We start from the raw sequence: 12739 nt of genomic DNA, 5'->3' as shown, positions 1-12739 counted from the left end.
GAGAGAGAGTGTGTGTGCCTGGTGGGGAGGGGCAGAGGGAGAGGGAGAGAGAGAGAGAGATAATCCCAAGCAGACTCCTAGCAGAGTGTGGAGCCTGCCTCGGGGATCAATCTCAGGATCCTGAGATCATAACCTGACCTGAAACCAAGAGCCAGACGCTTAACTGACTGTGCCACCCAGGCACCCCTCATTAATATTCACTCTTAATATCATTATTATTTTAACTTAAGATGTTTGCTTTTTTAGAGGCTGATACGTTTGCTTTGCAATATTGGATTGTAGATTAGAAAGCATCTCTGCACTGAATAGCCCTCCATCAACAAAGCAATAACAATGACCAAATAATTTAGGAACCATATATTTTTTTCTTGGATATCTTAGAAAATTTCTGCAATTCTCCATTTAATTTTTAGCAGAGACCTGTGATATATTTCTTATCATAGTATTCAATGCCAATAATTCCTCATGAGGTTAATAGCAATGATTTCTTATAAATAACTCAGGTTACTCGTTTAGTATTTATAAAACATTATCAGTGAATGCAGTACCCCACTGGAATGAACACGTCATGAAATATCTAAGCCACTGTGCCACTAATCGCGAGATAGGATTTTACAGCTTTCTGGTCCTAGTGCAAGAGATCAACAGGGCACACACATTAATCGGTTGAACACATGAGCTGGGAGGGTACCACTCAAGGAATTTTCAAGATAATATCATCACTTGCTTGATTCTAATTTAAATAATTTGGAGTTCTTACAGCATTAGGAAGCTTTGAAAAGTAGGATGTTTACACAAAGGCAGTTAAAAAAAAAACCTTTTTTTGGCATTTTACAAAATGTTTCTTCTGAAGAACAACACGTTTTTATAGGCCTGCACTGATTAAAGAAATCTTATTAGATATAAATGAGAAGCATGTGCTTCTGGTGGTATTGTACCCAGAGGATTTTAGTTAAGTAAAGTCTAAACTTTTAGAATATTTCAAATATACCCAGTTGGGCAGTTAATGAACCCTCTTCAACTTAAAGTGGAGGATTGTTACAAGAGAAAATAAAATTTAAAAAAAAGTACAAAAAAATTATGGAGGAGACAAAAAGACATTGAAATCTTTTCCAGTACTCCCGTTCTGATGATTTTTAGGAGTTATAGCTAAAGAAGAGCAGCTTTCCCTTGATCCCTGAAATTGGTTTCTTGCATAACACATTATTTTGAATGTCAGCACTCAGCCCTTGGACTTCTTTAGAAGACCAAAGACCAAGATTGAGAATGGAGCAAATGCCTATTTCAGTCCTAGAAATGAAGACATCGGTAGTGTAATGGAAGGCAAGTGAAAGATAAATACATTTGCTTTTCCATCTGTTAAGACATAACTAAAACATTCTTCCCATTTTTTCGTTAATATTTTGTTTCCTGGCAACAAATAACAAAAATTCCCAATCAACCACATCTTTCACAATTCTTGGTTCTTTGAAAAAGCAGCACTAATACTATTATTTAGATTTCTAGCATATAAAATTATTTTCAGAAAAGAAATAATATTTTAAAAAGAGTAATATATATAATTATATGTCTGTGTATATATATGTATATCTCTATGTGTATATATACACATATATGGTATAGTTCAGTAAAGGAGCATGCCATCAAAACCATAAGGATGTATTATATAACTATAACCACTCTGGAAAATAACTGGCATTATCTGGTAAATTTGCTATAACCTAGCAATTTCACTCCTAGGTATTTATCCAAGAGAAGCTCTTTCACATGTACCAGAAGGCAAGTATAAGAATGTTCTTAGCAATATTGTTTGTAATCTCTTTCTCTCTCATACATGTACCTAGAAATTTTTCAAATGTTGATCAAGAGCAGAATGGATAAAACCAATACAGTGTGAAATTAAATAGTAACAGCTACATGAGAAAACATGTATAAATCTCATCTAAATAGTGAGCAAAAAAAAAATCAAGTAGTAGAATATTATACGTACATTTCTATAATATATAAAATGTAAAAATGTTCCGGGGGCACCTGGGTGGCTCAGTTGGTTAAGCTTCTTACTCTTGATTTCAGCTCAGGTCATGATCTCAGGGTGATAAGATCAAGTGCTCAGTGGCGAGTCTGCTTCAGATTCTTTCCCTCTCCCTCTACCTCTCCCCAAACCGTGCACTCTCTCTCTAAAATAAATAAATAAATCTTTTTAAAAAATGTAAAAATGAATGAAAGGAGGTGAGTGGGGAGATGGATGAAGTAGATAAAGGGGATTTAGAGTTCATTTATTGTGATGAGTACAATGTAATGTCTAGAATTGTTGAATTATTATATTGTACACCTGAAACTAATGTAACACTGTAGGTTAATCATACTTCAACTAAAAAAAAGAGGAACTGACCTGGGGGAAAAATGTACACAATTAACCAGTATTTTGTTGTATACAAACATGTGTGGCAAACTCTGAAGAAAAGCAAAGGAATGTTAAATATAAAATTCAAAGTTATATAAAATTCAAAATATAAAATTCAAAGGGTAGAATTGAAAGGGTCCCACAGAAGGTATCAGAATAATATTCTTTCTCTTGAAGTAGGCGGTAGGTACACAGTTGTTTGTTGCATTATCATTCATTGTATATTATATGTTTTAAATGTTCTTTTGAAACTGCTCAGTATTTGGTAAAAACAATAAAAAGCAAAGACTGCTACACAACCATTACCATTATTATATTTAAGAAAAATATTTTGAAAATATAATTTTCAGTCCTTTATAACTCATCTACTTGTGTATGGCCTGGGACATTATTTCCTGATTTTTGTGAGATTATGATAAGGTTTAATTGCTGTTAAAAAAAAATGGCAAAACTAGTCAGTCCAGTTCATTATGGCCTGTGATGCTACCAAAGGTCAAATTCCATAAAACAAATTGACAGGCTGTCTCAGGTCTTTGGTGTTTGACAATTTTTAGAAATGAAGAGTTATTTTAAAAACTCTCTCATTGTGATGTTGTAAAATGTATTTATGCATGATGATTCTTTTTTTTTTTTTTAAGATTTTATTTATTTATTTGACAGAGAGAGACACAGCGAGAGAGGGAACACAAGCCGGGGAGAGTGGGAGAGGGAGAAGCAGGCTTCCTACCGAGCAGGGAGCCCGATGTGCGCAGGGGGCTCGATGCGCGCAGGGGGCTCGATGCGGGGCTCGATGCGGGGCTCGATCCCAGAGACCCCGGGATCATGACCTGAGCCGAAGGCAGACGCTTAACGACTGAGCCACCCAGGTGCCCCTATGCATGATGATTCTTACTTTAGTCTACCTTTCACTGAATAGCTTTATATTATATGCCTCTAGAATGATTTCTTTAGTACAGCCCACACACTGCAATTCCATACATCTATCTATTGTCTTTATATGGGCTCTAATACAATTGAATTACAAAACTCACAATTCTATTTTTTATAATATAATAATGAGTTTTATTGTATCTTCTCAATTCACATTTTTGCTTCTGTCAAGAGATTGGTTTAATCAAGAATTATTGGCCCAAAATTCTTCACAAGTGTTTCACTCTCAACTGAAGTTTGTATATTACTGAAAAGTAGGAGAGACTCATATTTTTATGTCAAAATATCAATTTGGAGACATTTACATTTTTCTGGTTATAACTAGATGGTCAAAATTATACAATTCAATAGTACAAAGCATTACTTTGGAGGATTTTATGTTTTTAAATATAACATCACCAGTGATTATATAATTATGCCAGATTTTTAACCGCTTTGGGGGCAATATTTGTTATACTTAAAGTTATACTTAAAATCCCCAAATGAACAACTTGTGTATCTATTGTGTAAAATGGAAGGCTGTATTAAGATAGCTTTGGGCCCTCTTTTATCCTCCTGTGTTACCTAGAGATTCCTGTGATCCTCAATGTTCTTTTTTTTAAATTTTTTTTAAAGATTTTATTTATTTATTTGACAGAGACAAAGCAAGAGAAGGAACACAAGCAGGGCGAGTGGGGGAGGGAGAAGCAGGCTTTCCACTGAGCAGGGAGCCCGATGCGGAACCAGACCCCAGGACCCCGGGGATAATGACCTGAGCCGAAGGCAGACGCTTAACGATTGAGCCACCCAGGCGCCCCTCAGTGTTCTGATTGTAGAAATCAGTGTGTTTGTTTTTTGGTATGACTGTTTCACAGTATCTTACATTTATTTATTTGTTTGTTTGTTTATTTATTTAAAGATTTTATTTATTTATTTGACAGAGAGAGACACAGCGAAAGAAGGAACACAAGCAGGGGGTGTGGGAGAGGGAGAAGCAGGCTCCCTGCAGAGCAGGGAGCCCGATGTGGGACTCGATCCCAGGACCCTGGGATCATGACCTGAGCCGAAGGCAGTCACTTAACCGACTGAGCCACCCAGGCGCCGCAGCATCTTATATATATATATATTTTAAAGACTTTATCTATTTATTTGACAGAGACAGAGATAGCGAGAGCAGGAACACAAGCCCCGGGAGTGGGAGAGGGAGAGCAGGCTTCCCGCCGAGGAGGGAGCCCGATGTGGGACTTGATCCCAGGACCCTGGGATCATGACCTGAGCCGAAGGCAGACGCTTAACGACTGAGCCACCCAGGCGCCCCCCAGCATCTTATATTTAAAGGAATCTCTATATGAAACAAAATTAACAACTTTGGATTTAACATATTTGAAGATATTGTAAGATATATGTGTGGGAAAAAAAGCCGTATATTGCTTAACTCTTCCAGATGTTATCATTTACAAATGAAATAGAAACTGTGAAAATAGAATTTGTCAATGAATGCCTTAAAGACAAGCTGAAGATACAAAATCATTCACCGTGGGGTTCAGGGCAAAATAATCTTATAACTTTTATGACAGGATGGGCTTGACAGAGCATGGGTTTTGGGTCTGACAGACCTGCTTTCCTAGTCCAACTCCATGAGCCATACCTCTTCGATTGAACTCCTCTTGAGGTCTCCTCACTCGAGAGATTATACAGGGATTTTGTGGAGGCTAAATGAATAATGTAGGGAGAATTGCTGGGACAAAGTGAGTACTCAGTAAATGTTCTCCCTGCCCCACATCCCAGCTCAAAGCAGGAAGTAAAATTTTCTCAGTACAAGAACATAAAGTCATATTAACAGATTATAAGCAACTTCCTTTTCATCCAAAGCTCTCACCAGTGTTTTTTGTGACATAAACCACAGACCTCAGGATGCCTGCCCCACCGTCTCCTCCCACTCACTTCATACATGTTTCCCAACCACCATTCTCTTTTACTTTTGAGGTTTGGAACAAGAGAATGGTTGTCTCAGGGAATTTAAAAAAAAATAAACCTTACAATGGAGGGAAGGAATGTGCATCACCATCAACAGAGAAAGCTTATATAAGACATGAGTTGTCAGGGGCGCCTGGGTGGCTCAGTGGTTAAGCGTCTGCCTTTGGCTCAGGTCATGATCCCCGGGTCCTGGGATCAAGCCTCGCATCGGGTCCTGGGATCGAGCCCCGCATCCCCGCATCGGGCTCCCTACTCGGCGGGAAGCCTGCTTCTCCCTCTCCCACTTCCTCTGCTTGTGTTCCCTCTCTCGCTGTGTCTCTCTCTGTCAAATAAATAAATAAAATCTTAAAAAAAAAAAAAAGACATGAGTTGTGACTACATACTTCCTATACAAAAAGGCAATACCATCATGCTGTTTTGTAAGGTAAGAGACCAAAGGAAATCCTACTGAGGCTGAACATTCAACATAGATTTCTTTTGCATCAGTTCTGTGCTTATTACTATGGAAGGCCTTGTAGTGGGTGCTAGTTTCTGAAGACAGAATCAGATATATGAGAAACTCAGTGTAAAATTATTTTTTGACATCTATACCTAAGTTTAATTTCTCTTTCAAATCCCTATATCACCTGGTGGTAATAACTATCAGTAAATCTGGGACTTCCCCTGTTTCATGAGGAACACAACTGCATTCCATAGGTTCTTCCTAGGATGTTCCAAGGTATGGGATGGGAGTCAGAAAATGTATTTGTGTGGGACACTTGGCATTAGGCCATCACAAGTATCCAGGCTATCATCTGCTGATACTACATCCTGGTCCCAATGCCCCTTTTAGTCATGGGTAGCATTTCATTTTTGTTATGTGTTATTGCAGAAAATTTAGGTTTTCCCAGCTCTTTGTGCTTCATCTAAAACAAGGATTGGCAATTTTTTTTCAATAAAAGGCCAGATAGTAAGTATCTTGGGCTTTACAGACCATGCAGTTTCTGTCACAACCACTCAGCTCTGCCTTGGTAGCATCAGAACAACCACAGCAATAGGTAAAGGAATGGGCATGCGTCTCTTCTGATAAAATTTAATTTACAAAGACATCCCGATCTAAATCATTCTCTCCTGCATTGGGAAGCATTTGGGGGGCTCTTTGAATCTTCCCGGGGCACAAGAGACCTTGGGGCTGTCCAATACCCTATTTGGAAATGTTTTCTGTTCTTACCATTCTTCAACATTGGGCAAGAAATAAACCCTGGGGTCTCACTGTTCTGCAGGGTAGCTTGTTTTTTGCTGTCAGAGTCTCCTCACAGCCTGTTTTTTAGTGTCAAGTGTGCATTGATGCAATATGGCATTCCTACATGGTGACGTTCCAGAGCTTCCGCTCAGGCATGCTGCCAATGTCCGCCATCTCTAATCCCCCCTCCTCCAACTCTCTTCTCTTTCCCCATTCTGTACAAATTTTATCAAGATTTGGGGTGGAGATAGAAAGCTGATTCAGACTGGGCATATATTCTTTAAAATGTATGGCTTATAGCACATATTTTACTCAGAGTCATTCAAGGCTTAGACTTTGAAAATTCTAATAAATCCAAGCTTTTGCATCTCAAAACCTTTCTCTGGAGAGTACAGAGGGTGCACAAATGTAAAAGGTGCTTATCTTCTTGTTCTTGTTGAGACACCAAGTTTAGATGAAATAGTTAAATAAATTTAAAAAAAAATTCCCCCTTAACTTAGTGGCTTAAAACAGCAATGAATTAATATTTCTCATGGTTTTGTAGGTTAACCAGGTGGTCCTTCCGCTGGTATTTGCCTGGGATCAGTAACAAAGTTGCATTTAGCTGGTGGTTGGCTAGGGTCTGAGCTCAGCTTGAATGTCTGGGACAGCTGGGCCTCTCTCTCTACATGGTCTTTCACTCCAGGCTTCTTCATAGCATGGCAACATTCCAAGAGAATAGAAGCAGAGGGTAAAAAAATCACTTAAAGCATAGCCTTGGAAGTGACATAACATCACTTCTACCATATTCTATTGGTCAATGCAAGTGACACAGACACTCCAGATACAAAGGGTGAAGAAACGGATTTCACCTGATTGGACACCAGGTTGTTATGCTATGCCCTGCATAAAAGTATCCTGCCAAAGGGCAAGTAGGGCTGACATGCAGTCTGGGTTCCATTCAGCTCACTGGATGCCCTGGAGTAGATTTGCATCTACTTCAAGGAAGGGGTCATCCACTTGCCAAGCCATGTACTCATGGACTCTCTCTGCTCATGGATGGCATTTTCTAATTCACACAGAACACTGTTTAGGCTAGTAGAGATCCTGCTGGGTATTATCTTACTGTGAATCAAATATACACTCTATCTCGATGAATGCTAAGATCTTTACAACAGAGTTTAGCTAATCATTCCAAAGCTGTACAGAGTTTGCAGTGAGGGGAAAAAGGAAAGAGGGAAAGAAACTGGATGATATTCCTTGTTTACCTCCACTCCGTATTCACTCCCAGGAGTGAAGCCACAGTACCGGGCCTTGGGGGGAATGTGTCCCCAGAGATTCTCCTTAAGCCTTAAGAGGATGTCCCACATGGGTGATTCCTCTGTCCTCTCCTCCTCTCCTCCTCTCCTCCTCTGTCATTTCTAAGCCATTTAACCTCTTTCTATAATATCTACATTCCCACTCCCCTTTTTGCTGTTATTCACCAACTGCTCCAATTGAAATAAAGAAACTTCCTTCCCTAACCATGATTTTTTTGTGTGCAGCCCCAAATGTCAGTTACATGTCAGGAATCCCTGTCCCTGAAACTTTGTGGAAGTGAGGAATGCACTGTGCTCTTAGAGTCTGCTGATACCATTGGGAGTGGAGAACAGGTACATTCCAATTTTGTGATTAAATGTAGAGACGGAGGCAGGTACCTGGGTAGCTCAGTTGGTTAAGCACCCAACCCTTGATTCTGGCTCAGGTCATGATCTAGGGTAGTGGGATCAAGCCCTGAGTCGGGCTTCACAGTCAGTGGGAAGTGTGCTAGAGAGTCTCTCCTTCTCCCCTCATTCATGTGCATGCTCTCTCTCTCTCAAATATAAAAAAAAAGGGGGGGGGTTGAGAAGGTGGTATGATGATGAGATACTACTTGGGCAGTAAATTACTTTTCTGTTAATAGATTAAAAATCAAAGACACTAAGGGGCACCTGGGTGGCTTAGTCGGTTAAGCTTCTGATTCTTGATTTCAGTTCAGGTCATGATCTCAGGGCCATGAAATTGAGCCTGGCATTGAGCTCCACAGTCAGCCAGGAGTCTGCTTGAGATTCTCTCTCTCTCCCCCTCTCCCTCAGTCCCTCACCCTGCTCTCTCTCTCTCTCTAAAATAAATAAATAAAATAAATCTTTAAAAAAAATCAAAGACACTGAAAAAATATAATTTCTTTCAAAATTCCCCTTCTAATACGCATGAAAAATCAATATTTCTCTCTTGAATTTAGTCACAATGATGCTATTTCTTTTGGCCTAATATCTGAGAGCTATTATGCTAAAAGAATATCCCTATCTTCTATGACTTAAGTTATTTAACAAATTATCATAACTCATTTGGCAACAAATTATACCATTAGTAGTGTCTGTACACAATTCTCCCTTCTTGAAATCGGAGTAAGGAGGGAGGCAAGGACCAAGGGAGGAAGGAAATTTACTTTATGCTACTGCACTGGAATTAAGAAATACCAAGGTTATTTGGGCTGGTCTAGGAGGTTCCATAGGAGACTAGGGCCTTCACTGGGCTGGAGGGGATTTGGAGAAGTGAAGAAAGACACACAGATTTTCAGAGGTGGGAAGCTTAGTGTGCTATGATCAGGAGAAGGTAAGAGATCTGACTTTTCCATATTAAGGGCATACTCTACTTTCCTATTTCTAAAATGATAAGGTCTTTAAAAAATATTTATTTAAGTAATCTTTATACCCAACGTGGGACTGGAACTCATGACTCTGAGATCAAGAGTCTCACGTTCTTCCAACTAAGCTAGCCAGATGTCCTTCTGATAAGGTTTTAATTATAATTAGTATGCTTTACATAAAGTTTTGGTAACTAGAATTAATATTTTTACACATAGGAAGTGCTAAATCATTAATATATTTTCTTTGATTTGTCTTTGTGATGTGATTCTTCTAATATCATTGTTTAGGATCTTGGGTGGTTGATACAAAATGGCTTAACAAAGTCAGAAGAAAGGCAGTGTAAATGTGTCCACAGATGAAGATAGTGAGCACTAAAGAATGTGAGCATCATCATGGCACGGTTTGAATAGCAAAATTTAGCAAAATTTGAAAACAATCTTCATTGTCCAATAAGTGACTAATTAAATATATTCATACAAAAAGAAACCATGCAATAATTAAAAACAATGCTGTAAAAAAATGAATTCATTGACATGGAAAGATATGTTAAGTAGAAAACTCTGGCTACAAAACAAGATCCCAATATGACCTAGTTTTTATTTTAAAAACACGTCTCTGTTTCCTTCTATATCTTTCATTCCACTCTCCCTCGTTTTTCAAAAGTATCTGGAGAGATAAACAGTAGAAACAGGTCTGGTAGTTAGCACTGATTTATCTACATGGGAGGAATTTGGGGTGTTTCCAACTGGTTCCCTTTAGTTTATCTGTATTTTCTGATTTTTCTAAAATAAATATGCATTGAATTACAATTTAAAAAGCCGTTTTATAGAAAAAGAGAGATCAATTTAGGAAAGAGTGAGTAAGAGACACCTGGAGTACATATCTGAGGTCAACATCATGCAGGACTATCACCATCTTTTCCCAGAAGAAATGCTTTGATGCCATTGTCAGAATTTAGAGCTAGCTAGATTGAATATTAGCCTGACTCAGCATGGTATTTCTTTTTGCTCTTATGCTAATGCTTAAAAGCTTGAAACACTGCACTCTACTCAATCCATTTCATCAAATATTTATTGAGCACCTACTATGCGCCAAGCATTAAGGGTACAAGATTAACAAAACATAGTTCTGTTGCATTTTAAGTCAATAAGCGCAATCATAGAAATCTGTAGCTCTTTGAAAGTCGCAGATGGTTGTTCTGTTGATATTCTTAGAGGGGAAAAAACCCTCATAAGCAATCTTCATACAAGACACTGTCCAAAAAAGTTCATACTAAAAATAATCTATTCATGGTTTTACTGTTTTAACTCTTATAATATTTTAAACACAATGTAGCATTATGCTGAATAGTTATAAAAAAAAAATACCCACATATTTGTGGCTCTTCACTGTGGTACCAGCACTATTCTCCTTTTAAATCAATAGCCTTTCAATTCTTTTAGTAGAAATTATTTCAATCTGTTTAGTCTTTGAGCCAAACTCTCAGTTTGACTTTGAGATCTGACTGAAGACTCCAGTTTCCACATAAGGCAAAACTGTTTTTAAAGGCTAAGCCAGGCAGGCAGTTATGTTTCAAGCTAAAGTTGCTAAGCCCTGGGTAACCAACAAACAAATTAACAAATTAAAGACATTTAAAGCTGGACTTAGTGAATCTGAATAATTTTACTAGTTATATTATATATTATAATTAATTTTATGAATTAAAATTTCTATCTCAGTTAAGTAATTCCCATTCCTTCATCTTTGGTTTCCATTAATTGCTATTCCTATATCCAGAGGATTTTTTTTTTTTTTTTGCATTACCATTATCTTATCATGGAATTTACATGAATCAATGTGTAAAGGAACTTGGTAATCACCTTGTACCAGTGTTTTATTTTGAGGAAGAGGAAATTTAAGCCCAGAAGTAAACTAACTTGTAGGAGTATAAGTTGCTTTGCAGAGTGCCTTTTGAAACATCAGGACATGATAGCTGATAGCTATCGTTACTAGACGCTTGTCCCTCAAATTCTTAGTCCATTAGTCTACTTGCCTTAGATTATTTCTCCATACTATTTGGTTAAATCATTCTTTGGAGTTGTACTCAGCGTAAGACATTATGCATGATGGTTTTTTTCATGGTTTTTTCCTGGATCAATTTATTAATTTAACAAATATTTATTGAGTACTTACTCAGTGTTAGATACTGGTCTTGGCATTAATTTAAATGTTAACAAAAATTATGAAACAGTGAATATTATTTTAATTCTATATAAATAAGCAATTTATGGCTAGTTCTCTCCCCCATCCCCCGCCGTGTGTAGATAGATATGTTTCTTCTTTCCTATGTGAAATCTTTCTAATTTTCTATTTTAACTGCCATTACATGCCAAACATGCAGTACTGAAATAAGCTTGTTTCTGAGAAGCGTGTCTACACTAAGTCTCCTGGGTTTTATTTTATAAAGAAATACTAATTTCCCCTTTATAACACAAATTCTGTATTTCATAATCTTGAATAGGATGATACTTTCAAAAACTCTTTATCTCATTGGATTTAGGGCATTAAAGATTGCAGCATAATACTTTTCTTCTGGGCCTGCAGCATTTTGATTTTATTGTTAAGTAAAAAACTTTTATTAATTTTAAGACTTTGCTTTCAGAATGAAATGAAATAGTACCCATAATGCTGGTAGGTATGCCAGACCCAAAAAAACTGTTTTCCTTGTTTAAATTGTCTGTCTCTATTGTAAAACTGGCAGTCAATTTTTAGTAACTTCTGATTTTTATATTTGTTCTGTTCTTTTTTCACCCCTCATGCAGCATTTTGGTCTTATTTGCTTGCTCTCTCTTTTTGCAGGTCTGCCCTAGCTTCTTTTTCCAATCATTATTTGACTTTACTTGTCTTGCTGTCAATGCATCTCAGTCCTTGGATTCCAAATTGCTATTCTATATCCATTTGCTCTGTTCTGCTCTTGTCAGCCAAAATTGTTGTTCTTTGCCTGGTGGGACCTCAAAACTCTGATAATCTTCGGTTCCTGCCTCATTCAGAGATGGGTGATGCAAGGCATGGGAAACAGACTCTGTGGTTATACGCTTAGGATTTCTCCCAGATTTCCCAAAGACTGAGCCTCTAATCTCCATCTAGAGGCAAACAACAAAGAAAGTTGCAGAACCTCAAAAAAAAAAGGGGGCTGGGTAGGTGGACTTGGGTAGGTAGTATTTTCAGATTTGGACCTAAGGACAAATATTATCAAGTTAGTATGGTCATACACATAAGGAGCTCTTGAACTTTTTGCAGGGGAGAGAGGGAAAGCTTAAAAATTGTTTGTAGGTAGTGATATTAAAATGTCACAAACACAAAAAGTTTCCTTGATGCTTGCAAAATAACTACAATACAAACAACTAACCGAAGTTTTAAATCTGATTCATAGGTGTGGTATGAAATAGCACTCTGGATGGGGGCACCTGGGTGGCTCAGTCAGTTAAGCGTCTGCCTTTGGCTCAAGTCCTGATCTCAGAGTCCTGGGATGGAGCCCTGCATCAGGCTTGCTGCTCAGCACAAGTCTGCTTGTCCCTCTCCCTCTGCCCCTCCCCCCCA

At 37.9% G+C, this 12739-nt stretch overlaps 1 protein-coding gene across 3 annotated transcripts in view; it reads left to right on the top strand.

Moving 5' to 3' along the window:
• GALNT3 (polypeptide N-acetylgalactosaminyltransferase 3) overlaps positions 1–12739 on the top strand; it is a 97645-nt gene that overhangs the window by 39978 nt on the left and 44928 nt on the right. The gene's annotated exons all lie outside the window — the stretch shown is intronic.

Source organism: Mirounga angustirostris, unplaced genomic scaffold, assembly GCF_029215605.1.
Source record: "Mirounga angustirostris isolate CCGP_5_RB_7025 unplaced genomic scaffold, mMirAng1.0.hap1 SCAF_3, whole genome shotgun sequence".
Taxonomy (NCBI): Eukaryota; Metazoa; Chordata; class Mammalia; order Carnivora; family Phocidae; genus Mirounga; species Mirounga angustirostris.
Note: the sequence above shows the minus strand (reverse complement) of the source record. Positions and strands in the feature narration are given on the sequence as shown.